Source organism: Myxine glutinosa, chromosome 1, assembly GCF_964187855.1.
Source record: "Myxine glutinosa chromosome 1, kmMyxGlut1.1, whole genome shotgun sequence".
NCBI lineage: Eukaryota > Metazoa > Chordata > Myxini > Myxiniformes > Myxinidae > Myxine > Myxine glutinosa.
In genome coordinates, this window is record NC_136261.1 from 193,403,467 (window position 1) to 193,431,406 (window position 27,940).

General features: G+C 42.6%; 1 protein-coding gene across 2 annotated transcripts in view; it reads right to left on the minus strand.

Moving 5' to 3' along the window:
* The window catches only part of LOC137416972 (tensin-3), a 154,582-nt gene that overhangs the window by 112,949 nt on the left and 13,693 nt on the right, over positions 1-27,940 (minus strand). The window contains exon 2 of one of the 2 annotated variants that reach the window (XM_068102677.2): positions 19,112-19,233. The exons of the other annotated variant lie outside the window; for it this stretch is intronic. The gene's annotated coding sequence lies outside the window, so the exon portion shown is untranslated. The remainder of the gene's footprint in view (positions 1-19,111; positions 19,234-27,940) is intronic. 2 annotated transcript variants of the gene reach the window in all.

Sequence of the window (27,940 nt, forward strand, 5' to 3'; positions counted from 1 at the left end):
GGTGAAGAATCACTTTTTCTAATTCTCGGATCTGGATCTTCACCAAAATTGAGTCATTTCGTTTTTGTCACACACCCAACCTGTCCAAATTTCGTCTGAATCAGTCCACAACCTTTTGAGATATCCTGTTCACAGACAGACAGACAGACAAACAAACAGACAAACAAGCAGACAGACAGGAGTGAAAACATAACTTCCATCCACCTTTGGTGGCGGAAGTAAAAAAAGAAGAATTTCAGTGAAATGCAAAACGGCAAAATTTTATGAGCTTGGTCTTTGCATGAATATCGGACCAAAATGTGACTTCATCAACCTACAGGTAAAATGGGAGAAGCAAGAAAATATATCATGATGGCATCCTTGAAAAAGTTTGTCATTTGGTGCGCACTCCAACAGAATGTGTAAGCCTGATTCTTTTCAGAAATATTTCCCAGCCACAAAGCCACCATTAGCAATTGTTGCTCCGACTCGAAGAGTTTGTGCGGTGATAACAGAAATCACCAAAACAAAGAAATAAAACAAAAAGACGGCAAGAAAAGCAAGCTCAGGCAGACAGGTGAGGCTAAACAGATTCCGCATTATTATATTAATAGCACTCTGGATATATTTTCTTCACTGCAGGCAATTGTTGGTCAAGCTCTATGAGACAGGTTAACAAATGCTAACGATATCATTCCCATGTTACCTGCCAAAAGGTTGTATTTGTTCCCAACTGGAGAATCCTCCTGTTTTCTCGCCAGCACAACGCGTTGCGTGAAGTCTTACTTTGAAGAACATGACAAACGTGTTTTACCTTTGCCCGATGCCTACCTTGTACCACTATCAATGTTTTATTGTCTTGTTTACACTTCCACTGGATATATTCCCATGGACTGGAGTGAATGGGCTATGGATTACAGTTTCATTACAATTATGAGGACCCCAGATTATGCTGAAAGAGCTGAAACCATTTGCACATTGGTCATAAGGGACTGAATGCAATGAATACTCATAAATTGTACAAAATGATTTTAACAAGTCATGTTAAAAAAAAAAAAAAAAAATTTTTTTTCCTTTTCTTCTTTTACAAAGGTTTAAAGGTCAGCTCATAAATCAGCTGTGAGAATTTCCCCACAATGGCTAAACCAGACAATTGTGATTTTCTCATTGTTTCTCTCACCTTTTATGAAAATAAAAACCCATGGTTCGGACACCCAAATGCAATAATAAATAATGTGAAGAAAATGTAACACTGCCCACTCCTTCCCCCAACAAGAATGCTGTGCTAGTACATAGTCACATGACAAACTGTGCAAGTCACGTGACAAAAAACTGCTTCAGTGTAATCACATTGTGGTGGGTGTGGTCAATGAAAAAAAGCCATTTCATATATTACTCATCGTGTGGCTTGTGGCATCTAACGGTTATTTGGTGTCTAGACTTGAACACCTGAAAAACATTACAAAAAAAGCCATTATGGCTAATATGCAAGTCGTATAATTTCAGATGTCATGTCACAATGTGTACATTGTGAATTTTTATGGCCAATGTAGAAAATCTTTTTAAAATGTATTTACAAGAAAGAGGCCCATGGAAGAGCAAGGTGATGGGAGGTATGAAGTGACAGTGGGGCAGCGGGGAAACAATTGGACACAATAAGCATGGAAATGAATAAACAGGCAAAGAGGAGAGAGAGGAGGGAAGGAAACACAATAAATAATCTACAATTGTGAGGGTTGAATGAGGCAGGGTCAATGGGGGTAGAAAAGATTTTAGTTATGGCCGTTATATCTCAGTTCAAAATACCTGATGAAGGCTACTCCGTAGTTTGAAGGGTGCCTGGGTGTCATGGGGGTGGGGAGAGCGTCTGGGAGTCCATGAAATTTTTAAAAATTAATCGTTCTGCAGTTCCTTGCGTTCTTCCCTCACCCAACAGTTCAGATGATTGGCGATGATTAATGGCCAAAATTAGTGAACTGTGAGCCAACTTTCCCAACCGTTCCTTAGTTAAAACAAGACTGACTGTGGTCACATGACAGCCTGCGACAAAATCCGCGAACGGGCCGATTGGGAAACACACATTTAATGCGGTATTGAAAAAGTAACTCGACACCTTATCACACATGTGTCCTGTAAACACACACATAACTGACTCACACATGAAGAGAAAGTTAAATGGTGTGTACTTCTCTGTATCTGCCACTGGACTGCATTCAATATCAATGCATATAATTTTTCAACAAAAAATACAAAGGGGGATGTGGGGGGAGGTGGGGTATGCATTCCCCCTGGATCTACCTATGCTTATCCTGCAGCATCATAAACACAAAAATATTGTGACGGTTGTGGATCCCCGGGGAAAAAGAAGCACCTGCACATAGAATGAAGCTAGTTATATCTTAGTATTCTCTTCAGCTTTTAAGTACATACTGCATTCATGTATGGAGATATGCGTTGCAAGTGTTAGTCAGCTTTAATACATGTTATTTCCTTACTACACTCTGGACTCAAACCATTTCACACACAACACCACACAAACCACGCTGCCCTCACGTCTTTCTCATCCGCTTTAGTGGAGCATTTGGCATGGCCAGCTCAACAAGCGCATCCAAAAACCTCCTCATGGTTCCCCTCGACAGGAAGTCATCAATCATCCCAACTGACAGGTGCATGACAAAACGCTCCCCTCCGCTTTCCCAGCACGTCTCTCCACCAATCAAACCCCGTTGCCATGCAGAAGAGCAAGGAGCGACCAATCGCCAACTGTGTGGGTCAGTCCGCCCCCATGAGCTCTTCACTAATGAGGGTCCTGGGAGCTGTGAGGAATGGGGGAGGGAGGGAAGGAATAAAAGGGAACGCAGAGTAGGAATCGAGGGACTCCAGTCTTGGAATGAGTCGGACTTGTCTTGGTCTGAAATCGCTTTCTTTCTTCTCGGCCTTCAGATCCTTTTGCCTTTTGACTCTGCTCTTTGAGCTGTTCGTTCATTCTCTCCAAAACCAGCACATTTATCCGAGAATCCCTTTGAGTCATCATTAAGTCTTCCCTTCTATTTCTTCTTTCCTTTCTCTTTCCAGTCCGCTCGCTTCGCTTCACAAAGCTCTACATTTACACACTCTGCGTTCCTTTTCAAGCCTTTCCCCACTTACACACACACACAAACACAAACCAACTCCACATCAAGCCCTGTGCACATTTGCATTGGCCCAGGTGATCATTTCACCACCCAACCAATTTGGAGCTCTTTACCTCACCTCACAGCCAGCCGCTTCCCACCAAAGATGTGCAAGTGACAGCCATCCACCATCGCGTGCCCCAGGATATCAGGAGCGCAAATAGAGCGGAGGGAGGAATTCAAGAGGGAATGTGATGTGGAGCGATACAACGACCCACAGGCCAGATCATTAGGTGGCGGCAATTCAACTAGCTTGTTGCAAGGTGTGACTGGGCACGCAAATACCAACTCTATTTCTTTCTCTGCACTTATTCTTCTTGCCCGCCTCCCATCTCTCACTTATTTTGGGTGAATGTTGGGTGCGCCATATAAGTGTACAGGTGATAAGTGATTGATTGAGATCTGAGGGCGCGGTGCCATGTTCGGGGTAATTTAGGAAATGTATGCGTGCCTGCAATATTTGCAAATACTTGCCTGTATTGCCATTGCTTGTTTTCCCATAATTTCTTGCCATCCTTGTCATTTCTTGCTTTCCTGACATTTCTTGCCTTGTTTGCCTTTATTAATCCCATGTGTCTCGACTTGTCCTGTTCAGATTTTGGTTTCGATATAGCGCTCCTGAGGGTAATTAGCCCAAGCAATTGATTAATATATGCTAGACTATAGGGTATTGCACATACCATATTTACGTTTGGTCAATTTAAATTTGTTGCGCAGCTGTTGGCATGGTTCCTCATCTGCTGCAGTCAATACACAGGTATGGTAAACCGACACTGGGCACGATTATCCAGCCAGAAGTGAGAGTTGCGGATGGCATCCGTGCTCTTTTTGTAGATGTGTCGGCCTCATGGAGTTATCCGGAGACAACTTCCATTGTTCAGGTGTCCTTCGGGGCCAGGAACTATCACAATATTATTACATTCTTGACCAGTGTGGGACAAATATACCATGGGTGGCCAAGGAAATTTTTCTTATTTCAGCGAAAAGAAGCTTGTCAACTCATTCCAGTGAAGAGGTACTATTTGGCACTGATTAAGACAACAATGTAAGCTTGTCAGCTCAACTCTTGGGGGAAGTCTACTCCATATGGTGATGGCCAGTGGTCCCCAATGTTGAAGGACCATGGCTCTGTGGACTAGGGTGTGTGTTTATTTGACCATGCCCTTTTGCCTGCCTTTGCGTCGTTGTGCATGCCTATATTCCTTTGACAAGCTTTTTGGACTGTGTACTTTGCCATTGGTTAGATTTTCAAAAACCTTTTCATGAAAAAAAAAAAGGTGGTCTCATAAGGACAATGAACAGAAACACACCCATGAATCGATTCCTCTCCCAAGGGGCGAGCTGGCATTGCTAAAAAGGTTGGCTGACTGACACTTTGTGTACATGTGTAGCAGCTAACACACTACTTGTCTGCGGTGGGCAGTTCTGTTTCTATCACAGCCCACAACTAAAATCTGGAAGTAACTATTTTTACTGAAATACAGTATCTTATTTCCTCGCTGCAAGGAAAATCTCATAAACTGTACAATAGACATGCTTAAATAAGGTGCATGTGTGGCAGACACCCCTTATTGGTAAGAACACTTGCAGTAAATGCTGGTGTGGCACAAGGGTCTACCGACAACATTCAAATCAGGAAAGACTATTTGATGTACATATAAAGTACTGTGCAAAAGTTTGGGTTATTCTCACTTTTGTGGTGCTATTCCCCATTAAACATTTGTGGGAGGTTAGAAGTGTGCATATATAGGCAGATACAGTTACCTTTAAGTACAGTATCTAAAATAAATTAGGAAATTGAAACGTTTGATTTTTGCTCAACATTATATTATCATGTGCGAGTAATTTCCACTTACCACAAATAAAATATGCAGGAAACAGCTTGTGGCTTTTTGTACCAAAAATAACTAAAGGGTTCATAGAATACCTTACCCAGTGTGGTGAGAAAAAAAAGGGCATGGGCGGGATCTGGGAGCCGCAAATTTGATTGGTTGAGATGATGTAAAATGCCACAATCTTTTGTCCAAATAATGATATGCGAAAGGTTTTTTGAAAGTGTCATTAAGGCAATCTGTATTCTAAAGTGTTCAAGTATGTAATTCATTTGAAATAAAATAAAGATTTGAAAGTTGTATAATTTTTTTTCAGAAGTTTACTGCCGTTGATGCAGCGCCTATTACACCACCTTACTTAACATGTTACATTAGTTCTTTGTCTGTTGTTTGTGTCCTTTATGACGTCCTTCACAACAGAAAGTTTCCTGTTTGGAATGATTTTCAATTTTGTTTGACTGCCAGACAGGCAGACTGACTAAAAATATTATTTTGCTCTTCTCTGCGCATGTGCGATCGAGACAAATTCAGAGCCAAAGTACTACTAAACTACAGGTTAGATTTCAGATTCATGTTCCAATTAATGTTCAAAATATAACGTTCAATTTAAATTAAGCTGATCTTCGATTATAAACTGACATGTGTGGTGTTGGGCTAGAGTGCATAAATAAATATCCCTGGTGTTGGGCTAGCGGCTAGGGTGCCGGCTTAGGATCCAACGATCCTGGGTTCGAATCCCAGTCGATCACTGAATTAACGCCAGGGGGGTTGACTCAGCCTGTCATCCTTCCGAGGTCGGCTAATTGAGTAACCAAGTAACTAAGTAAAAACAACAACAACCACGGTTCCCGAAAAAGGCCAACCCCCGCTTTGCGGGGAAAAATGGCCTCTAAAGGTGGTTATATATATTTTATGTATATGTGTGGACAGACCGGCAGACAGACATACATATTACATACAAATTGATCCATTTGCTTAACCCCTCCTTTCGCTTCGAGTGTGCGGGCTAATAAACATGTGGACAAGAACGGCACTCGGCAGAGTGCATAAATCCACCAGGCTAAAAAGTTTACGCTTTGTGTCGCACTGATGGGCCGGATCTGGATCCGGACCTGAACCAAAATTGAATCGGCTTGTTCTTGTCACCTAACCAACCAACACATTCACCTAGTGTTATATATCGTTTTTGGCCCTGTCATTGTGGTGAAGAATCACTTTTAAAATTCTCAGATACGCATGCGGATCTTCAACAAAATGGAATCAATTCTTCCTTGTCGCACACCCGACCTGTCCACCAATTTCATCCGAATCCATCTACAAAGTTTTGAAATATCCTGCTCACAGACAAACAGACAGAGATGAAAGCATAACCACCGACCACCTTTGGTGACGGAGGTAAATAAATAAAAATTGGATTTACATGAAGTCTGCTGCTATGTTGAAGCAGATTCATCATTGAGAAGCAGATTAAATGTGGCTCCTCCCTTCTGTAATGTGTCTAAAACCACCACCATTCCTCCCCTATTAATCTTTTTAATAGTTTTCCTTTTAATCTGTTGAGATGTTTCTTATATAAATCGCTCTGCAGCTCCGTAAACCAGAGGATTAATAAAAAAAACAAAAAAACTTTTATCCAACATTTTAAGATTTAGCACCAGTATCAACGGTGCAGGAGAAACAACAAAAGGATAGTGGTGCGAGATAACCATCACACCTCAGCTCAAAAACCGCGATTAGTTGAAATTAACCCCGATAACTAAATCGGTACAAAAAGAGGTTGCCCGGGATTGGTCAAAACCACCACATTCAAACCCATGACATTTAAGGGTTTACTATACTGTAATATTTAAACATTAAAACAGTATTTTTAAGCTTAATGAAAAACATACGGTTAGCTACAATACTGTAGATGTACTGGGTGGCCCTTTTATCTATCCACAAATATCAACCCCTATAATTTTATTGCAAAGAAACAAAATCAAACAATATTTTTTACAGGATATTGATACATATTTCAAGTTTTTATTGAAATTATATTAAATTCTCAATTTGTGTCTGTCTGTCTGTTTGTCCACACAGAATGAGTATACTTTTCTCTGCAACCGTTGGTCTGATTGGCACGAAATTGTCACCATAGGAGCGCATCCTCCTGTATAATTTTCAAATGATAATTATGACGTCATAGGTCACGTGGTATGGGCGCCATCTTGGGAAAAAACTGAAAAACTTTGCACCTCTATATCTTCGAAACCGTCCATGGAAAAAATTAAATCATGGCTCATTGTCAAGTACTCCCTATTGGGAACAACATGTATTCATGATGGTGTGATCACTGCCTTCATTATGACGTCATAATTAGACAATCAGAACGCTTGATCTGATTAGTTTGAAATTTCCTGAGTGTGATCTACACAAAAATTGTATGGGAGAATGAAATTAATGACGTCATCAGTCACGTGGTTTGGAAGCGATATTGGATTGAACATTAATCTACATAATCAATAAACCACACGCACAGAGCAGCTAATAAACACCACACAAAACACACCACACAAACGCGTCTTGACGAGGGTTTGAAATCTCTGATTTCTCTTTCTTGTTAATACTTGTGTTGCAATGGTTTAGGGTAATAATTGGCACCTCACGATTGATAAATTATCAATTTTAAATATAAGCATGCCATGGTTTTGTCGCTCGAACGAAATTATATAAATATACCCCGTTATGGGTGTGTTGAGCGCGGTGCACGTTTTCGTCTCTCCCACTAGAACCCTGGCTAAAAAACGATTTCGGAAACAGAGTATCAGAGTATCGTATATCAGAATCAGTGATATCACGACCTAAAAATGTTTGCACTTCATGTACAGTGCATCCAGAAAGTATTCAGACCCCTTCACATTTTTCACATTTTGTTATGTTGCAGCCTTATGCTGAAATCGTTTAAATTCATTTTTTCCCTCATCAATCTACACTCAATACCCCATAATGACAAAGAGAAAACAGGATTTTAGAAAGCTTTGCAAATTAATTTTTTTAAAAACAAACTGAAATATCACATTTACATAAGTATTCAGACCCTTGGCTATGACACTTGAAATTTAGCTCAGGTGCCTCCCATTTCTCTTGATCATCTTTGAGATGTTTCTACACCTTGATTGGAGTCCACCTGTGGTAAATTCAATTGATTGGACATGACTTGGAAAGGCACACACCTGTCTATATAAGGTCTCACAGCTGACAATGCATATCAGAGTAAAAACCAAGCCATGAGGTCGAAGGAACTGCCTGCAGAGCTCAGAGACAGGATTGTGTCGAGGCACAGATCTGGGGAAGCCGACAAAAAAAATTCTGTTGCATTGAAGGTTCCCAAGAGCACAGTGGCCTTCATAATTCTTAAATGGAAGAAGTTTGGAACAACCAGGACTCTTCCTAGAGCTGGCCGCCCGGCCAAACTGAGCAATCGGGGGAGAAGGGCCTTGGTAAGAGAGGTGACCAAGAACTCGATAGTCACTCTGGATGAGCTCCAGAGATCCTGTGTTGAGATGGGAGAAACTTCCAGAAGGACAACCATCACTGCAACACTCCACCGATCTGGGCTTTATGGCAGAGTGGCCACACGGAAACCAAACAGTTCAATCTTGGTTTCATCAGACCACAGAATCTTGTTTCTCACAGTCTGAGAGTTCTTCAGGTGTTTTTTAAAGAGATAAAAAGCACCTAAAGGACTCTCAGACTGTGAGAAACAAGATTCTGTGGTCTGATGAAACCAAGATTGAACTGTTTGGTTTCCGTGTGGCCACTCTGCCATAAAGCCCAGATCGGTGGAGTGTTGCAGTGATGGTTGTCCTTCTGGAAGTTTCTCCCATCTCCACACAGGATCTCTGGAGCTCAGCCAGAGTGACCATCGAGTTCTTGGTCACCTCTCTTACCAAGGCCCTTCTCCCCCGATTGCTCAGTTTGGCCGGGTGGCCAGCTCTAGGAAGAGTACTGGTTGTTCCAAACTTCTTCCATTTAAGAATTATGGAGGTCACTGTGCTCTTGGGAACCTTCAATGCAACAGAATTTTTTTTGTCGGCTTCCCCAGATCTGTGCCTCGACACAATCCTGTCTCTGAGCTCTGCAGGCAGTTCCTTCAACCTCATGGCTTGGTTTTTGCTCTGATATGCATTGTCAGCTGTGAGACCTTCTATAGACAGGTGTGTGCCTTTCCAAATCATGTCCAATCATTTGAATTTACCACAGGTGGACTCCAATCAAGGTGTAGAAACATCTCAAAGATGATCAAGAGAAATGGGAGGCACCTGAGCTAAATTTCAAGTGTCATAGCAAAGGGTCTGAATACTTATGTAAATGTGATATTTCAGTTTTTTCTTTTTAATAAATTTGCAAAACTTTTTAAAATCCTGTTTTCTCTTTGTCATTATGGGGTATTGAGTGTGGATTGGTGAGGGAAAAAATGAATTTAAACGATTTCAGCATGAGGCTGCAACATAACAAAATGTGAAAAAAGTGAAGGGGTCTGAATACTTTCCGAATGCACTGTATACATCAATGACGACACTTTTTACCACCTCTTCTTGAGGGTTTCATACAGCAAACCTCCTAATTGGAAATAATCAATGAAAACATCCCATTCTGTACTCCCAGCAAATTTGAGCAGCCATTCTGTCTTCCTGGATAAACACAGCACACACACACCATGTGCACAGGGGATCTTTGTTTCAGCAAGATTGAAGATCGTGCTGTTGTGGATATCAGCTGGTCCAGTCGCATGCCATTGGCAGAAATTAAATTTAGAGCAAAACAGAATACTTCATCCAGATGATCATGTGCTGTTTGGAGAAGTTCAGCAAAGTGACTCCATAGAAGGCTCTTACTGTATACGCAAAGGAAAATCGATTAGACTCAGTTTGACTTGATTAAAAACGTTTTGTGAAGGATTCTATTTGCTTTGAGGAATGCTATTGCTTCACTTTATGTTTTTAGTCCCATCAATGGTCTGAGACAACACTGTGTATTCAGATGTTTCCTTTTTCCTTTTGCAGGTGAAGGGAGGGGGAAGAGGAGGGGATCACAAGGAGGAAATGGGGCAAAGAGGGAGGTGTTTTTCGGCCCATCTCAGAAATGGGACTTTTTTTCTTCTCTCTCCAAACGTTTTACCAACATCACTGTAATGGTTACCAGATGGGGTTCGAGGGAACTGGGAAATGGGGGAGGTGAGAGTGGGCAGGGATATTTCCTGACAGTGCTCGTGCCTTGCAAACTTGGCCCTTTCTATAATGTGACAGGCCAGCCTGAGGTTCGTTAAAAACACACACCCTTTGCAGCAAATCAACGCAAAACTCCAAAGTTCAGCAACACAATTAACTCAGAAAACTGCATTGAGATTTTTCGGATACATCTTTTTAAATAGAGCCACAGAAACACCTTCTCAGTATCTGTACTAAGTGCCGCAAACATAAACAACGAACTGGATATATCGAGCCGTTTAATATTTGTGGCTTATTTATCAAATCACGATGACTAACTTGCGGAATGCATATATAACAGGTTGCTAAATGTTTCCGTGCATGCACAATGAACAAAAGGATTGATATATGACAAAGTACCGATGATCTGAAAGCTGTGCCACAATTGCACAACGCTGTATCAAACAGTTCACCGTATCGAACAGTTCACCGTATCAAACAGTTCACCGTATCGAACAGTTCACCGCATCGAACAGTTCACCGCATCGAACAGTTCACCGTATCGAACAGTTCACCGTATCGAACAGTTCACCGTATCGAACAGTTCACCGCATCGAACAGTTCACCGTATCGAACAGTTAACCGTATCGAACAGTTCACCGCATCGAACAGTTCACCGTATCGAACAGTTAACCGTATCGAACAGTTCACCGTATCGAACAGTTCACCATATCGAACAGTTCACCGCATCGAACAGTTCACCGCATCGAACAGTTCACCGTATCGAACAGTTCACCGCATCGAACAGTTCACCGCATCGAACAGTTCACCGCATCGATCAGTTCACCGTATCGAACAGTTCACCGTATCGAACAGTTCACCGCATCGAACAGTTCACCGCATCGAACAGTTCACCGTATCGAACAGTTAACCGTATCGAACAGATAACCACATCGAACAGTTCACCGCATCGAACAGTTATCCACATCGAACAGTTCACCACATCGAACAGTTCACCGTATCGAACAGTTCACCGCATCGAACAGTTCACCGTATCGAACAGTTCACCGTATCGAACAGTTCACCGCATCGAACAGTTCACCGTATCGAACAGTTAACCGTATCGAACAGTTAACCGTATCGAACAGTTAACCGTATCGAACAGTTCACCGCATCGAACAGTTCACCATATCGAACAGTTCACCGCATCGAACAGTTCACCGCATCAAACAGTTCACCGCATCGAACAGTTCACCGTATCGAACAGTTCACTGTATCGAACAGTTCACCGCATCCAACAGTTCACCGTATCGAACAGTTAACCGTATCGAACAGATAACCACATCGAACAGTTCACCGCATCGAACAGTTATCCACATCGAACAGTTCACCACATCTAACAGTTCACCGTATCGAACAGTTCACCGTATCGAACAGTTCACCGTATCGAACAGTTCACCGTATGGAACAGTTAACCGTATCGAACAGTTAACCGCATCGAACAGTTAACCACATCAAACAGTTCACCACACCGAACAGTTCCCCGTATCGAACATTTCACCGTATCGAAAAGTTCACCGTATGGAATAGTTCACCGTATGGAATAGTTCACCGTATGGGATAGTTCACCGTATGGAATAGTTCACCGTATGGAATAGTTCACCGTATTGAATAGTTCACCTTATCTAATAGTTATCCGTATCGAATAGTTCACCATATCAAATAGTTCACCATATCGAATAGTTCACCGTATTGAATAGTTCACCTTATCTAATAGTTATCCGTATCGAATAGTTCGCCATATCGAATAGTTCACCATATCGAATAGTTCACCGTATTGAATAGTTATCCGTATCGAATAGTTCACCATATCAAATAGTTCACCATATCGAATAGTTCACCTTATTGAATAGTTATCCATATCGAATAGTTCGCCATATCGAATAGTTCACCATATCGAATAGTTCGCCATATCGAATAGTTCACCATATCGAATAGTTGAAATGCATTTCCTTTTGCAAAGTCAAAATGGCCATTGCAGAAGCAAAGATTTTTTTTTTGTTTACTTTCAGCAAAGACCATTTAAGATCTTTAAATAACCACAATTGCAAAACCAAAAACCCAACAATGTTGTCATCCCAACTACTCCGACTTCTACTTCTTTAACAGCCACAATCATACCCACCTTTTTATGGGATCGACAGGAGGGAGTTTAGGCCTGTACAACGTCAGGTCTCTCCACCGGCCAGCCAGTAGCTGATTAGGGTCAGAGTTTGGGATATGTTTAGGGTGGTGGCGGTAACTTGCCTACGAGACACCGTAGGATCTTATACATAATGCCAGCCGAAGGGATGCCCAGCTTTAACATCCATCCAAGTGACGGTGAACTTTGTGATGCAACACCCTACCTGGGAAGCACTAAATGGGCAATTTATAGTTATCCTGACAATCAAATCTAGAGTAGAAAGGTCAAAGGCACTACCTCTGCACAATTCTGTTGTAGACATCCCAAGCCAAATGCAAACCTTCACAAATAGCCAGGAGTGAAATCAAACACCTACACTTGATCGAGAATTGAAAACACCACCTCGGCAAGTTTGGAATAGGGGGATTATTTATGTCGTATAAAAGATGCCATAAATATGTGGGCAGAGCTGGATTTAAGCTTAACAGCTCCCAGGACATTAGGGTAGTCAAGCCCTCAATACTCCCCCCCCCCCCCCCCAATCCCTCCTCAAACTTCCCCACCAATCTTGAAATGTTAAGGGAAGAAAAAAAAGAGCTGAACTGCATTACTGTGTACAGATCTATAAACAATTCGCTCTAATACTTTTCAAACTGCAGAAGAATCAAAAGTAACTGGAGCAATGTGACTGCGTCGACAATATGCTTCCACGTAGTTCCTGCTGTCCTAAAAATAAACAAGTTTGATATAAATCCCTTCAGCTGTTTTGAAGTATCACATTTTTACCACAGGACAGGTTTCACATTGATCGACGAAGCAGTTTCAGAGAAGGTTTTTTCTTTTTAATATCGGCTTTCAAGCTAATATGGCTGCCAAACCTCGTGACATAAGACATAAATTTACACTGCATATGTATGGGTAAGGGATCATGTTTGTGAAGTGTCGTGGTGATCGGACAGGGTTCGTTTTTCTATCCAAGATGGCTGCCAAACCACATGACCTACGACATCATCATTTTCAAATTAGATGCAGCAATGGTGTTGTACTCAACATCAACAACAATAATATATATGTATATATATATATATATATATACACAGTCACATGAAAAAGTAAGTACACCCCATGTCAAGTTTTGACTTTTTCAACAGATTTCAACATACAGCTATTTGATCTTCATTTCAACAATATTGATAGATAAAGGTGATATAATATAACAAATATCATGAAACATTTACATTTTGTAGTCCACTGTATAATTTAAATAAACATAAATGCAAATTTCGCATGTGGAAAAAGTAAGTACACCCCTACATTTATCACTGCTTCAAATACCTAAAATTAGAATCAGGTGCACCAGCTCAGGTGCAAATGATTAGAACATCGTTAGAGAGGATCTTGAAGGAACCTGTCTTATTTAAACCTCAGACATTTAGTTTGGGTTGCTCTTTGTTGTTGAAGTGTGCGGTGTCACCATGCCTAGATCAAAAGAGCTCTCTGAGGCCTTCAGAAAGAAGGTTATAGATGCCTACGAGTCTGGGAAGGGATTTAAAAAGATCTCCAAACAATTTGATATCAATCATTCGACTGTCCGGAACATCATCTACAAGTGGAGAAGATTCCAAACAACTGCCAACTTGTTCAGGCCAGGCCGCCCCAGCAAGTTCAGCCCGAGAGCAGACCACAAGATGCTGAAAGAAGTCTCTAAGAACCCCAGAATGTCATCATGGGACCTACAGGTAACTCTTGCCACTGTTGATGTCAAAATGCACGAGTCTACCATTAGAAAGAGGCTGCACAAATTTGATCTACATGGGAGGTGTGCCAGGAGGAAACCTTTGCTGTCCAGAAAGAACATCAAGGCCAGGCTAAAGTTTGCCAATGAACCCCTAGGCAAAGACCAGCACTTCTGGAACAATGTGCTCTGAGCAGATGAGTCAAATGTAGAGCTATTTGGCCACAGTACAAGAAGACATGTTTGGCGAAAACCAAAGACGGCATTTAACCACAAGAACCTGATACCAACTGTAAAGCATGGTGGTGGAAATATTATGGTTTGGGGCAGCTTTGCTGCATCAGGGCCTGGGGAGCTCACCATCATAGAATCCACTATGAATTCTTCATTGTACCAGAGAGTGCTTGAGGATAATGTGAGGCCATCTGTCAGAAAGTTGAAGCTCAACCGAAGGTGGACCTTGCAACATGACAATGACCCGAAACATACCAGTAAATCCACCAAGGAATGGCTGAAAAGAAAGAAATGGAGGGTTCTGAAATGGCCAAGTCAAAGCCCGGATCTAAATCCCATCGAGATGTTGTGGGGGGATTTGAAACGAGCTGTGCATGCAAGAAAACCCTCAAACATCGCACAGCTGAAAGAATTCTGCATGGACAAGTGGGCAAAAATTTCTCCCTGTCGATGTCAGAGCCTGGTAGACAGTTATAAGAAACGTCTACTGGAGGTTGTTTCTGCCAAAGGGGGCAATACCACCTATAATAGCCAAGGGTGTACTTAGTTTTTCCACATGCGAAATTTGCATTTATGTTTATTTAAATTATACAATGGACTACAAAATGTAAAAGTTTCATGATATTTGTTATATTATATCACCTTTATCTATCAATATTGTTGAAATTAAGATCAAATAGCTGTATGTTGAAATATGTTGAAAAGTCAAAACTTTACATGGGGTGTACTTACTTTTTCATGTGACTGTATATATATATATATATATATATATATATATATATATATATATATATATATATATATATATATATATATATATATATATATATATATACATATACATATATATATATACATATACATATATATATATATATACATATACATATATATACATATACATATATATACATATATATATATATACATATACATATATATATATATACATATATATATATATATATATATATACATATATATATATATACATATATATATATATATATATATATACATATACATATATATATATATACATATATGTATATATATATATATATATATATATATATATATATATATATATATACATACATATATATATATATACATATATATATATATATATATATATATATATATATATACATACATATATATATATATATATATATATATATATACATATATATATATATATATATACATATATATATATATATATATATATATATATATATATACATATATATATATATATATATATACATATATATATATATATATATATACATATATATATATATATATATATATATACTGTATATATATATATATATATATATATATATATATATAAAAATATATATACATATATATACATATATATATATATATATATATATATATATATATATATATATATATATCTATAATTCCAGTAATCTCTGTACGTTTGTACGTTTGTCTGTGACCGCTGTTTCTCGACAACCACGGGTCCGATATACTTTTAACTTGCCATTTATATTGCTGGGGACCCGAGGATGTGCCTTTTCAAGGTTTCATATTAATCGGACAATTACTTACCGAGCTATGTCCAAAAAACGATTCAACCAATCAGAGAGCAGCGAACTATCGCGTGTGCCGAACGTGGCGGACACACTCTGCCTCGGATGGCACATTTGAGAGCGTATTCATTTATTTCACGTTTGCAAACTATGTTGGCGTTAAACTATGTTTTAAAACTAATAAAAACGAATTTGCGATTCATTCGCTTTCCTGCGCGTTTGTGCACGCGATGGCGATTTCTTTACCAAACTCCGGAAGCCGTTCGCTTTGGACCAAACCATTTCATGTAAATAGAGGGGGGGGGGGATATAATTTTAGATATAGATATAGTACGGGCAATGCCCTAGTCTATCTATAATTCCAGTAATCTCTGTACGTCTGTACGTTTGTTTGTTTGTCTGTGACCGCTGTTTCTCGACAACTACCGGTCCGATATACTTTTAACTTGCCAGGTATATTGCTGGGGACCCGAGGATGTGCCTTTTCAAGGTTTCATATTAATCGGACAATTACTTACCGAGCTATGTCCAAAAAACGATTCAACCAATCAGAGAGCAGCGAACGATCGCGTGTGCCGAACGTGGAGGACACACTCTGCCTCGGATGGCACATTTGAGAGCGTATTCATTTATTTCACGTTTGCAAACTATGTTGGCGTTAAACTATGTTTTAAAACTAATAAAACCGAATTTGCGATTCATTCGCTTTCCTGCGCGTTTGTGCACGCGATGGCGATTTCTTTACCAAACTCCGGAAGCCGTTCGCTTTGGACCAAACCATTGCATGTAAATAGAGGGGGGGGATTGTCACCGTACTCGCAAGCCGTTCGCTTTGGACCAAACCATTTCATGTAAATAGAGGGGGGGGATATAATTTTAGATATAGATATAGTACGGGCAATGCCCTAGTATATATAATTACATATATAAATATATATACATATATATACATATATATATACTGTATATACATATATATATATATATATATATATATATATATATATATATATATATATATACTCCACATCAATAGAAACTTATCAAATCTTTAGAAGGACACTCATTGAAATCCTCCACGCAAAAATGAAATATATTTGAACACAGGTAAAGTTCAGCTATCTTTACTAAACACATGTCAATAAACAAGAGGTTGCCTCAATCACAAAAAACAAAAAGCATAAACATCACAAGGGGTGGTGCAACAAAAGTCACAGCACTGCAACACAAAGGCACGCACCTGAATACAGTCAAAACAAAATGACACAGGAATAGACACAACACTCCTAAAAGTCAAGGACAGAATGACAGCAGTCCTCAATATCGTGTGTGTCCTCCCTGAGCTGTGATGCAGGCTGTACACCTCCGACGCCTGCTCTGTACCAGGCGTCTGATGCGGTCCTGGGGAAGTCTGTCCCACTCCTCCTGCAAGCTTTGAATGAGCATTTGCCGATTGACAGCCGTTTATCTCCTCGATGCAAGACGTCGACCAAGCTCATCCCATAAATGCTCAATGGGATTGAGGTCAGGGGAATAAGGCATCCAAGGCATCACTTCAACACCCTGTTCCTGGAGAAAGTTGGTGGCCAGGCGAGCAGCGTGGTCGAGCATTGTCCTGCTGGAAAACTGCGATGTCAGGATGAGCCTGGAGAAATGTCCGCAGATGAGGTCTCAAAACTTCATTGACATAACGCTGACTAGAGAGATTGCCTTCGATGACGACCAGAGGTGTCCTGAAACAGGTGGAAATGCCGGCCCATACCATCACACTGGGTCCTCCCCAACGATTGATCCGGCGAATACAGCATTATGCATACCTTTCCCCACCTCTGCGCCATACCCGTTGACGCCCATCAGCAGCATGGAGGCAAAATCTAGACTCATCGCTGAACAAGACTGCACTCCGCTGTTGCTGTGTCCAGCGGCGATGCTGCAGACACCATCTTAGTCTGTTCCGCCGATGCACTGCGTTCAACACTGGACCTCTGCAAGGACGTCTTGCCACCAGGCCCCGACTTCTCAAGCGCTTCCGCACAGTAGAGACACTGATGCTGTTGATGTGGCGACCTTTGGTCACTGCAGCAGTTTGTGTTGCAGGGCGGAAACGATCACGAAGATGCTGCAGCACATTCCAGCGGTTTTGATTTGGGGTGGTTACCTGTGGTCTTCCTCTTCGTGGACCATCATTCACAGTTCCAGTTTCACCATAACGCCTGGCCAGGTTGGAAATTGCAGGCTGTGAGCAACCAAGACGTTGGGCAATTGTGCGCTGGCTTACACCAGCCTCAAGCATCCCAATTGCCCTTAAACGTTGTTCAGATGCCAGGTGTGGCATCTGAATTTTCTTGTTGTTTTCCCTGTGAGAAGCTCCCAGAGTGACTATAGACAGCATTGAATGGATGTCTAACCACTAGAACTGAAGGATTTCATTATGAGGGTCATTATTTGAAGGGAAAGATCCTGGCACAGAACCACTCAAACATGCCATTGTTGATCAACCAGGTGATTGAAGTGAAGTTCCCGTTACATAATCAGCCATTACAATAGAAGAAACGTGCTTGTGAAGGTCCACATTTCAAAAAATGAAAGTGATAAGTTTCTTTTGATGTTCAGTTTATTTATATATATATATATATATATATATATATATATATAATATTATTTTATATATTATAGCATGGAGATATTGTATAAATATTGTAATACATGGTGGAAAATATAATAAATATTGTACATTCAGTGCACTTATACCAGGTTGAATTGAAGATGAGACCCCTCACCTGTATCACCTACTCAGCCTCGGTTATTCTATGATTGAACACACTACTCTAAGCAAAATGCTGCAGTTTTTTTAATGTAAAGTATTTTCCAAAGCCACTCACTTCGTGCTAAATGCATTACAGGTAACCCAAAATTCATAGTGCATGTGTCGTCACATCACCACGTGGCATGGGTCCACTGTACCCGGTGGGAATGGAGCCGCTGTCACCATGGTCGAAAAGCCGACTATGTGTTGTGTTCTATTCTTCCTTGAACCCAGAACGAAATATTTAAGCACCAGTGACGTCACCACAGCTGACGTGCATCCGGAGAGAAACAACAGAAGGTTCTCAAAGACCTTTTCACTTTTTCGGTATTTATTTATTAATATAACAGGAATCATATTTACGAATGGATTTTAAATCATCTTTCAGAAAAACCTGTTACCTTTACCTGAGCCCTGTTAACAACCGTCCATTCAAGGTGTTGCACCTCCTTCTCAGGACCGTCCAATCACCATTCGGCTTTCCACCATTCACTCAATCACCTTTCACCAATAACATCCCCTGCGAGTGCTGACATATGGTAAAAACATTACTACACTTGAAACACTGTAAAGTATTTTAAATGTGGCCGAACAATGCAGCCTCTGTTACAGCAAAAACACAAAAACTGTGAAAAGTTTCCATTATTTGATTGTCTTGTACGGAGTCGATATTATTTAGAATTGTAAAAGATGTGGACAGTTGTTGTTGTAAATTAGGAATATTCATCTGACAGTTAATGAATTCCAGGCAATCATGAATAAGGACACGTGGAGAGCGTTGTCAGGTGCCATTAATAAAGGTAAGGTGGATTCTCTTGGTCATGACTGTTTGCAGAAAGACTGCTGGAAGACGAGGCTGAAGGCAGGAGAGGTAAAGGTAGATAACGAATCATCACTTGGTCAATAGAAAACAGTGCACCTGGACCGAGCTGTGCCGAATGATCGAGGCAAGTGGTGAGACGAACGACTCGGAGAGATTAATCGCAGCCAAACTCCTCGATGGAGATAACACGTGACCTGATGTGAATGAATGTTCAGTGAGGATTGCGAAATTACTCTCCATTACTCTGAAATGAGCAATAAACATCACAAGTAGTTATGGTGGCAGTGGGTAGTAGTATTAGTAGTAGTAATCATGGTGGTAGTGGGTAGTAGTATTCGTAGTAGTAATCATGTTGGTAGTGGGTAGTAGTATTAGTAGTAGTAATCATGGTGGTGGTGGGTAGTAGTATTCGTAGTAGTAATCATGGTGGTGGTGGGTAGTAGTATTAGTAGTAGTAATAGTCATGGTGGTAGTGGGTAGTAGTAGTCATGGTGGTAGCGGGTAGTAGTAGTACTAGTAATCATGGTGGTAGTGGGCAGTAGTAGTCATGGTGGTAGTGGGTAGTAGTAGTCATGGTGGTAGTGGGTAGTAGTAGTCATGGTGGTAGTGGGCAGTAGTAGTCATGGTGGTAGTGGGTAGTAGTAGTCCTGGTGGTAGTGGGTAGTAATAGTCATGGTGGTAGTGGGTAGTAGTAGTCATGGTGGTAGTGGGTAGTAGTAGTCCTGGTGGTAGTGGGTAGTAGTAGTCATGGTGGTAGCGGTAGTAGTAGTACTAGTAATCATGGTGGTAGTGGCAGTAGTAGTCATGGTGGTAGTGGGTAGTAGTAGTCCTGGTGGTAGTGGGTAGTAGTAGTCATGGTGGTAGTGGGCAGTAGTAGTCATGGTGGTAGTGGGTAGTAGTAGTCATGGTGGTAGTGGGTAGTAGTAGTCCTGGTGGTAGTGGGTAGTAATAGTCATGGTGGTAGTGGGTAGTAGTAGTCATGGTGGTAGTGGGTAGTAGTAGTCCTGGTGGTAGTGGGTAGTAGTAGTCATGGTGGTAGCGGGTAGTAGTAGTCATGGTGGTAGCGGGTAGTAGTAGTAGTACTAGTAATCATAGTGGTAGTGGGTAGTAGTAGTCATGGTGGTAGTGGGCAGTAGTAGTCATGGTGGTAGTGGGTAGTAGTAGTCATGGTGGTAGTGGGTAGTAGTAGTCCTGGTGGTAGTGGGTAGTAGTAGTAGTACTAGTAATCATGGTGGTAGTGGGTAGTAGTAGTCATGGTGGTAGTGGGCAGTAGTAGTCATGGTGGTAGTGGGTAGTAGTAGTCATGGTGGTAGTGGGTAGTAGTAGTCCTGGTGGTAGTGGGTAGTAGTAGTCATGGTGGTAGCGGGTAGTAGTAGTCATGGTGGTAGCGGGTAGTAGTAGTAGTACTAGTAATCATGGTGGTAGTGGGTAGTAGTAGTCATGGTGGTAGTGGGCAGTAGTAGTCATGGTGGTAGTGGGTAGTAGTAGTCATGGTGGTAGTGGGTAGTAGTAGTCCTGGTGGTAGTGGGTAGTAGTAGTCATGGTGGTAGCGGGTAGTAGTAGTACTAGTAATCATGGTGGTAGTGGGCAGTAGTAGTCATGGTGGTAGTGGGTAGTAGTAGTCCTGGTGGTAGTGGGTAGTAGTAGTCATGGTGGTAGCGGGTAGTAGTAGTAGTACTAGTAATCATGGTGGTAGTGGGTAGTAGTAGTCATGGTGGTAGTGGGCAGTAGTAGTCATGGTGGTAGTGGGTAGTAGTAGTCATGGTGGTAGTGGGTAGTAGTAGTCATGGTGGTAGTGGGTAGTAGTAGTCCTGGTGGTAGTGGGTAGTAGTAGTCATGGTGGTAGCGGGTAGTAGTAGTCATGGTGGTAGTGGGCAGTAGTAGTCATGGTGGTAGTGGGTAGTAGTAGTCATGGTGGTAGCGGGTAGTAGTAGTACTAGTAATCATGGTGGTAGTGGGTAGTAGTAGTCATGGTGGTAGTGGGCAGTAGTAGTCATGGTGGTAGTGGGTAGTAGTAGTCATGGTGGTAGTGGGTAGTAGTAGTCCTGATGGTAGTGGATAGTAATAGTCATGGTGGTAGTGGGTAGTAGTAGTCATGGTGGTAGTGGGTAGTAGTAGTCCTGGTGGTAGTGGGCAGTAGTAGTCATGGTGGTAGCGGGTAGTAGTAGTCATGATGGTAGCGGGTAGTAGTAGTACTAGTAATCATGGTGGTAGTGGGCAGTAGTAGTCATGGTGGTAGTGGGTTGTAGTGGTATTAGTAGTCATGGTGGTAGTCGGTAGTTGTCATAGTCGTGGTGGTAGTAGTAGTAGTAATGGGGTAATACACTCGGAACCCGTTAATATGCGATCCATGGGAGCCAGGAAAATCGACCGTGTGCTGAGTGAGACCGTGTATTACCTTTCTTCCAGCGCGAGCGTGGTGGCCGCCATCTTGGATTGTGTCGGGTGACGACGAGGTGGAACAAGATCAATTTTTAAAAGATACTTTTTCGTAATAAAACAACACATATGTAATAATACGTATACAATTTTTGTTATACAAAACAATATACAAAAAACACTAATTTATCAACATTTTTGGGTAGCTACCAAGGGTCGACCGTGTGCTATCCGAAATCGCATATTAACGGGTTCCGTTTGTAGTAGTAGTAGTAGTAGTAATAGTAGTAGTTGTGGTGCATATGGCAAGCTAATTTCATGGTTTCCTTCATTTTAAGAAAAGAAAAGTGAAACCACCAAAGAGTGTTTTTAGCACAAGTCTCATTGTGTTCTGACGGGGGTGGGGCGTTTTGTGGGGAGGGGTATCTTTTCAGGATGTTATGGATCAGGCTCCTCTAAACATGGAGGTAAAAGATCATGAGTTCCAAAGTTATGTGGGTCATGTGTCGCATCAAAGGCCCGATGACTAATTAATTTCAATCTGATTTTTCGTATTATGAGACGAAAGATGTTCATTAAGCAAGGTAAATGTCAGTCATTATACGAAGAGATCCAGCAAGATCAGAATGACAGCAACCAATCCGGGTCCACTAGTGGACCTAAAACACGCAAAGTGTTGGTGGTGACATGAAAAAAACAGTCCTTGGAATGAAGTTACTGTGAAAAGGAATATCGGCATCAAAAAATAAAATAATAATACAGGATATGATCACCTTCAAAGGTAATTGTGAATGAAGACGAATACTTTAGCCCAAGAATGATGCTTAGATTGCCTTTGAAGACAAAACTCTCGATTCCAGAGAATACAAGGAACAGCAATAGCTTTTTATTGTGACGGGACATCACTGATCGTTCTTTCTAACTACGAGGGATGAGCAATGGATCTTTGTTTCTGTGTCTTTGATTCATGTCGTGATTCGAGAGGTTTCGTTCAATATCGATTGAAATGTCAGTTTTTGATTTCAGGACTCCAGGCCATATGTACCAACACTTTAGATAAGATGCACATCCTTTTTAACAAACAGCTGTTCAGAGATTTATTTGGCAAAGAAAGCATCTCAAAAGAGGCCGTTTTAAAGGCACTTTTTCTGTTGCAATGTTCCACCGTCAAAACAGGTGTTCACCTGCGCCAAATGCCACTTTCACACATGGAACTCGAGTTGGAAGCATGCAGAAATACCATGCCACAAGTATGCAGGAAGAGTTCACCTGCAGATTCCTTGAAGCCGCACTAGATTCGAACGATGACTATAACAATAACTACAACTACAGATCTTTTCGAATATGGTCACAGCACAATGGAGAAAAAAGGTTTCACGAAATCATTTAGTAACATACAGCATCAATCAACATCTGCTTAATTTGTCTTCCAACATGACAGACAGTTGAGATGAGGAGGAAATCCTGTGGTCTATTATCCGTTTCCCCAGATTGGATCAGTAATTAAAACACTTGCACTATCCAATCTCCCCAAACGATATATATATACTAGCAGAAGTACCCGACATTGCCGGGCGGGGAGGGGAGGGGAGGGGAGGGGGGAGGGGGGAGGGGAGAGGAGGGGTGAAGAGGGGGGGGAGGGGAGAAGAGGGGGAGGGGGAGAGGTGGAGAAGAGGGGGAGGGGGAGGGGGAGAGGGGAGAAGAGGGGGAGAGGGGAGAAGAGGGGGAGGGGGAGGGGGAGGGGGAGAGGGGGAGAAGAGGGGGAGAGGGGAGAAGAGGGGGAGGGGGAGAGGGGAGAAGAGGGGGAGGGGGAGAGGGGAGAAGAGGGGGAGGGGGAGAGGGGAGAAGAGGGGGATGGGGAGGGGTGAGGGATGGGAGGGTGAGGGATGGAGGGTGAGGGATGGAGGGGGAGGGTGAGGGATGGGAGGGGGAGGGTGAGGGATGGGAGGGGGAGGGTGAGGGATGGGAGGGGGAGGGTGAGGGATGGGAGGGGGAGGGGGAGGGTGAGGGATGGGAGGGGGAGGGGGAGGATGAGGGATGGGAGGGGGAGGGGAGGTGGGAGGGAAGGGGGATTGGTGAGGGGGGAGGGGGGAGGGTGAGGGATGGGAGGGGGGGAGGGTGAGGGATGGGAGGGGGGAGGGTGAGGGATGGGAGGGGGAGGGTGAGGGATGGGAGGGGGAGGGTGAGGAATGGGAGGGGGGAGGGTGAGGGATGGGATGGGGGAGGGTGAGGGATGGGATGGGATGGGGGAGGGGAGGGGGAGGGGGCAGGGGGGAGGAGGGAGGGGGGAGGGGGAGGAGGGAGGGGGGGAGGAGGAGGGGCAGGGGGGAGGAGGGAGGGGGAGGGAAGGGAGGGGGGAGGAGGGAAGGGAGGAGGCAGGGGGAGGAGGAAGGGAGGGGAGGGGCGAGGAGGCGAGGGGAGGGGGAGGGGGGAGGGGGAGGGGGGAGGGGGAAAGGGGAAAGGGGATAGGGGAAAAGGGAGGGGAGGGGAGAAGGGGAAAGGGGATAGGGGAAAAGGGAGGGGGAGGGGAGAAGGGGTAGGGTGGAGGGGGAGGGAGGGGGAAGGAGGGGGAGGGGAAAGGGAAAGGGAAAGGGAAAGGGAGGGGGAAGGGGGAGGGGGAGGGGGAAGGGGGAGGGGGAGGGGGAGGGCCAGTCAACAATGACGTTGCAGTTCTCATGGTCGGAGAGCAGCACAACAATCGCGACATCGTCCTGCATCTTCGAAAGAGCACGAAGCGGATTTTGGAGACTCACCGATCCTGTGACCCACGCCCCTCCAGTACCGGCGTTGCCGGGTGGGGGAAGGGAGACCCGCACATTCCCAACCCGTACATTCGCCCTCTCGACTCAAGCTCGTATTCGATTCGTATTCGAAATCGAAAGGGGAAATCCTTCGTATTCGAATTCGTAAACACGAAATATGAATTAAAATTTAATTCATACCGCAGAAAATCGACACAAAACACGATCGCATAAAGGTGAAAAAACGCAATGGCTTTTCGCCCTGAATTACGTGCAAACGTGTGACGTGTGACGGGATGGAACATCACGTGATCGCTCTGAGCGAATCAGCGAGCTGCTCGCACTGGCTGAGATTAGCGGGTACTTCGCTGAAATGCGCTGAGGTAAATATGAATAAAAAATATGGATCTCGTCAAATATTGTCTCGACCATGTTCTTCCCAGGCTCAATGGCCATGTCTATGCCAAATATCAAGCACGTGAGCCTCTCCGTTTCGGAGTCTATCGGTAACATTACACACACACACACACACACACGCACACACGCACACACACACACACACACACACACACACACACACACACATAAACTGTGTTTTATATGTTTTGATATATATATATATATATATATATATATATATATATATATATATATATATATATATATATATATATATATATATATATATATTAATCCTGGTGTTGGCTTAACGGTTAGGGTGCTGGTTTGGGATTCGGTTGTCAGGTCTCAGATTTGTTACTGCTTAATGCTCAATTATAAATGCCGGTTGACTGACGTATTACCACGTAAGCTATGTTATAAAATGCTGTTCTATAATGTTATTTCATGAGTTAATAAAATGTATTCGAACCTTAGGTAGGCTGCTTGAATCGTAGACATAAATCCTTTGATAAATTGCCAAAAACATTAACTGTTTTGTTTAATGACAGTGACGCCTGAGTTACAATGAGGTTTTTGCTTCGCTTTCATTTAAAATGAGGTCATGCCGGACAATGGTATACGTGTGCTTTTTTCGAGGCTGGTCATAAAACCACGCCCACATGCGCTTGTTTTAGCGTAATGCAAGTAGAATGACATGAACCTATCGTTAACTATATATATTTTGTTTTAATCTCAGCAACGCATGACTCTGTATACATGCTTTGGATTACTCATGTACACAAACCCATAAAATATATGGGTTTGTTTGGCTAAGCATACACTCTTCTCTTTGTGAGTTACAGTTCTGTTTTCTCGGAGCCCAGAAAAACAATTGGTCCAAATGATAAAGGAAAGGCTGACTCCCCCGAATGATAACGGTGGGAGGAACCTCTCCCAGTGTTGTTTGTTCCCTCGGAGATTTCCTGATAAACGTGTCCCTATATAAATGGACTGGGAATCAATGTGTTTTCAGGAAGGCTTGACTTGGCATGAGATTGCTGTAGATTGCTGTAGACGTCGGTCTCCTCCGGATCCGTATAAGTTGGCTTTAATAAAAAACTGCGCCATTCCAGGCTATTGTGGACTTCTTTTGCAAACGAAGAGCTGATTCTTCACAGATGGTACCAGGAGTGGGGTGTCAACAGACGCGGAGGACGGGAAACGGAGCCCGATGGACAGGAGGAAGGCTGACCTGAGGCCGGCGCCGGCACGTTGATATCAGAGGGCTATTATTCCAAATTCGTACCTTCCTCCTTCGAGCGGGTTCAGTCTCCTTGTCTTCCCCGCTGTCTGCACTCGAACAGAAATTGTAAGTAGAGGCTCATTTAGGCCTCAGAATGGCGTAGCTTTGTTAAAGCCAGGATAAACAAGTAAGGATAGTAAGAGTAACGTTACAATATTTGCGCTGGATAAACATTAAGGGTAAAAAGCTAAGGATAGATTTTGCGCAGGATATCAGTAAGGATTTAACAGGAAGCTTAAAGTTACAGTTAGCACCAGGAGGGGAAAATGAGGTCGGACAGCCATATAGGCTGAAACCAGGTGGCCAAGATTTTTCCAGGAAGGAACAGCCCAGAGACAAGATGGGGTATGCCATTGCATGCCAGGGAACAAAGGGCTGTGGCTAAACTTAGATAAAAGGCCATAGGTTAACTTAGAAGGCCAAAGGGACATGGCCAGGAAAAGGGAAATGCGCAGGTACCATAGGTTTGACAAGAAGGTAGTGACAACTACGAGGTCAAGCCAGGAAGTTCTAGACAAGAGGTCCAGATAAAGCAGGCCAGGATCTGGTGGACAAGAGAAAATAAATAAGCTCACAGGAAATGGGCCAGGTGAAACAATTAAGGAGGTAGTTAAGCAAGCAAATCAGCGGCTAATGCCGCTCGTCCATAATCCGGACCAAGACCCCGCGAAAGGGGAGGTAGCCACCATGCCCCCAACCCCCCCCCAAGACCTGAGCTCAGTCCCGGGGCTCTAGGCAACACCCCAACACCCCCCGCCCTGCCTCCCCTTTCCACCTCAACCCACCCCCCCGTCCAAACCCGTCCCAAAAAAAAAAAAAAAAAAAAAAAAAATCCTTTTCCTTGAATGAGAGACGTAACATGAATGAGGAATGAATGTATATTGGGATGTTAATTGACGTGTGTGTCTGGCCAATGTGTTTGTCTGTGTGTCATGTGCAAAGCAGAGGGTTTCGGTGTGAAACTTTGTAAGCGATCTGCTCGACTTGGGGGAAATTCAGGCCGGGAATGTCCATTTTAGCGTCTATCCGAGAGAACAGGCGAGGTCCTGAACTGAGTCCGGATTTTCATCTGTTTGGGAGTTGTTTGGGAAGCGAATTGATATAAATCGGGTCAGGAAAGCACCCGGAGTGCCCTTGTCGATTTACTGTTGATATGAAGCGGTTTCTTGGAGATGGTTGCAGAATTCGAATCAATATGTGTGTTTTACTTGAATTGAAGAGTTCATTCAATGGCAGATATTGTGTATTGTATGTGTGGGATGTATCGCTGAGGCAGCTCACCTTTGGAATTGGTGTCATATAGTGCATTTTGGGTCAGAGAGGTCAAGCGTCGGAGATCCTGTTAGCTAGGGATGAGTTCTGACAGCTCAATGTTCTGACAGCTCACTACATGTCAGATCGTAGATTTGTTATGACAGCACTTTGTTATGACAGCCGACTGCATGTCCCAACGCGAGGTACGCGTTAAGATGGTAGTGCCAGGTCGATCGGCGATCTCTGAATTTAAATCGGATTTTTGTCATGTGTGTTGTGAAATTAAACGTCTATCCGAGAATCCTGGCAATGTTCGTTTAATTATCTGCTCAGAGTGCCGGCGATAACTCGCCCA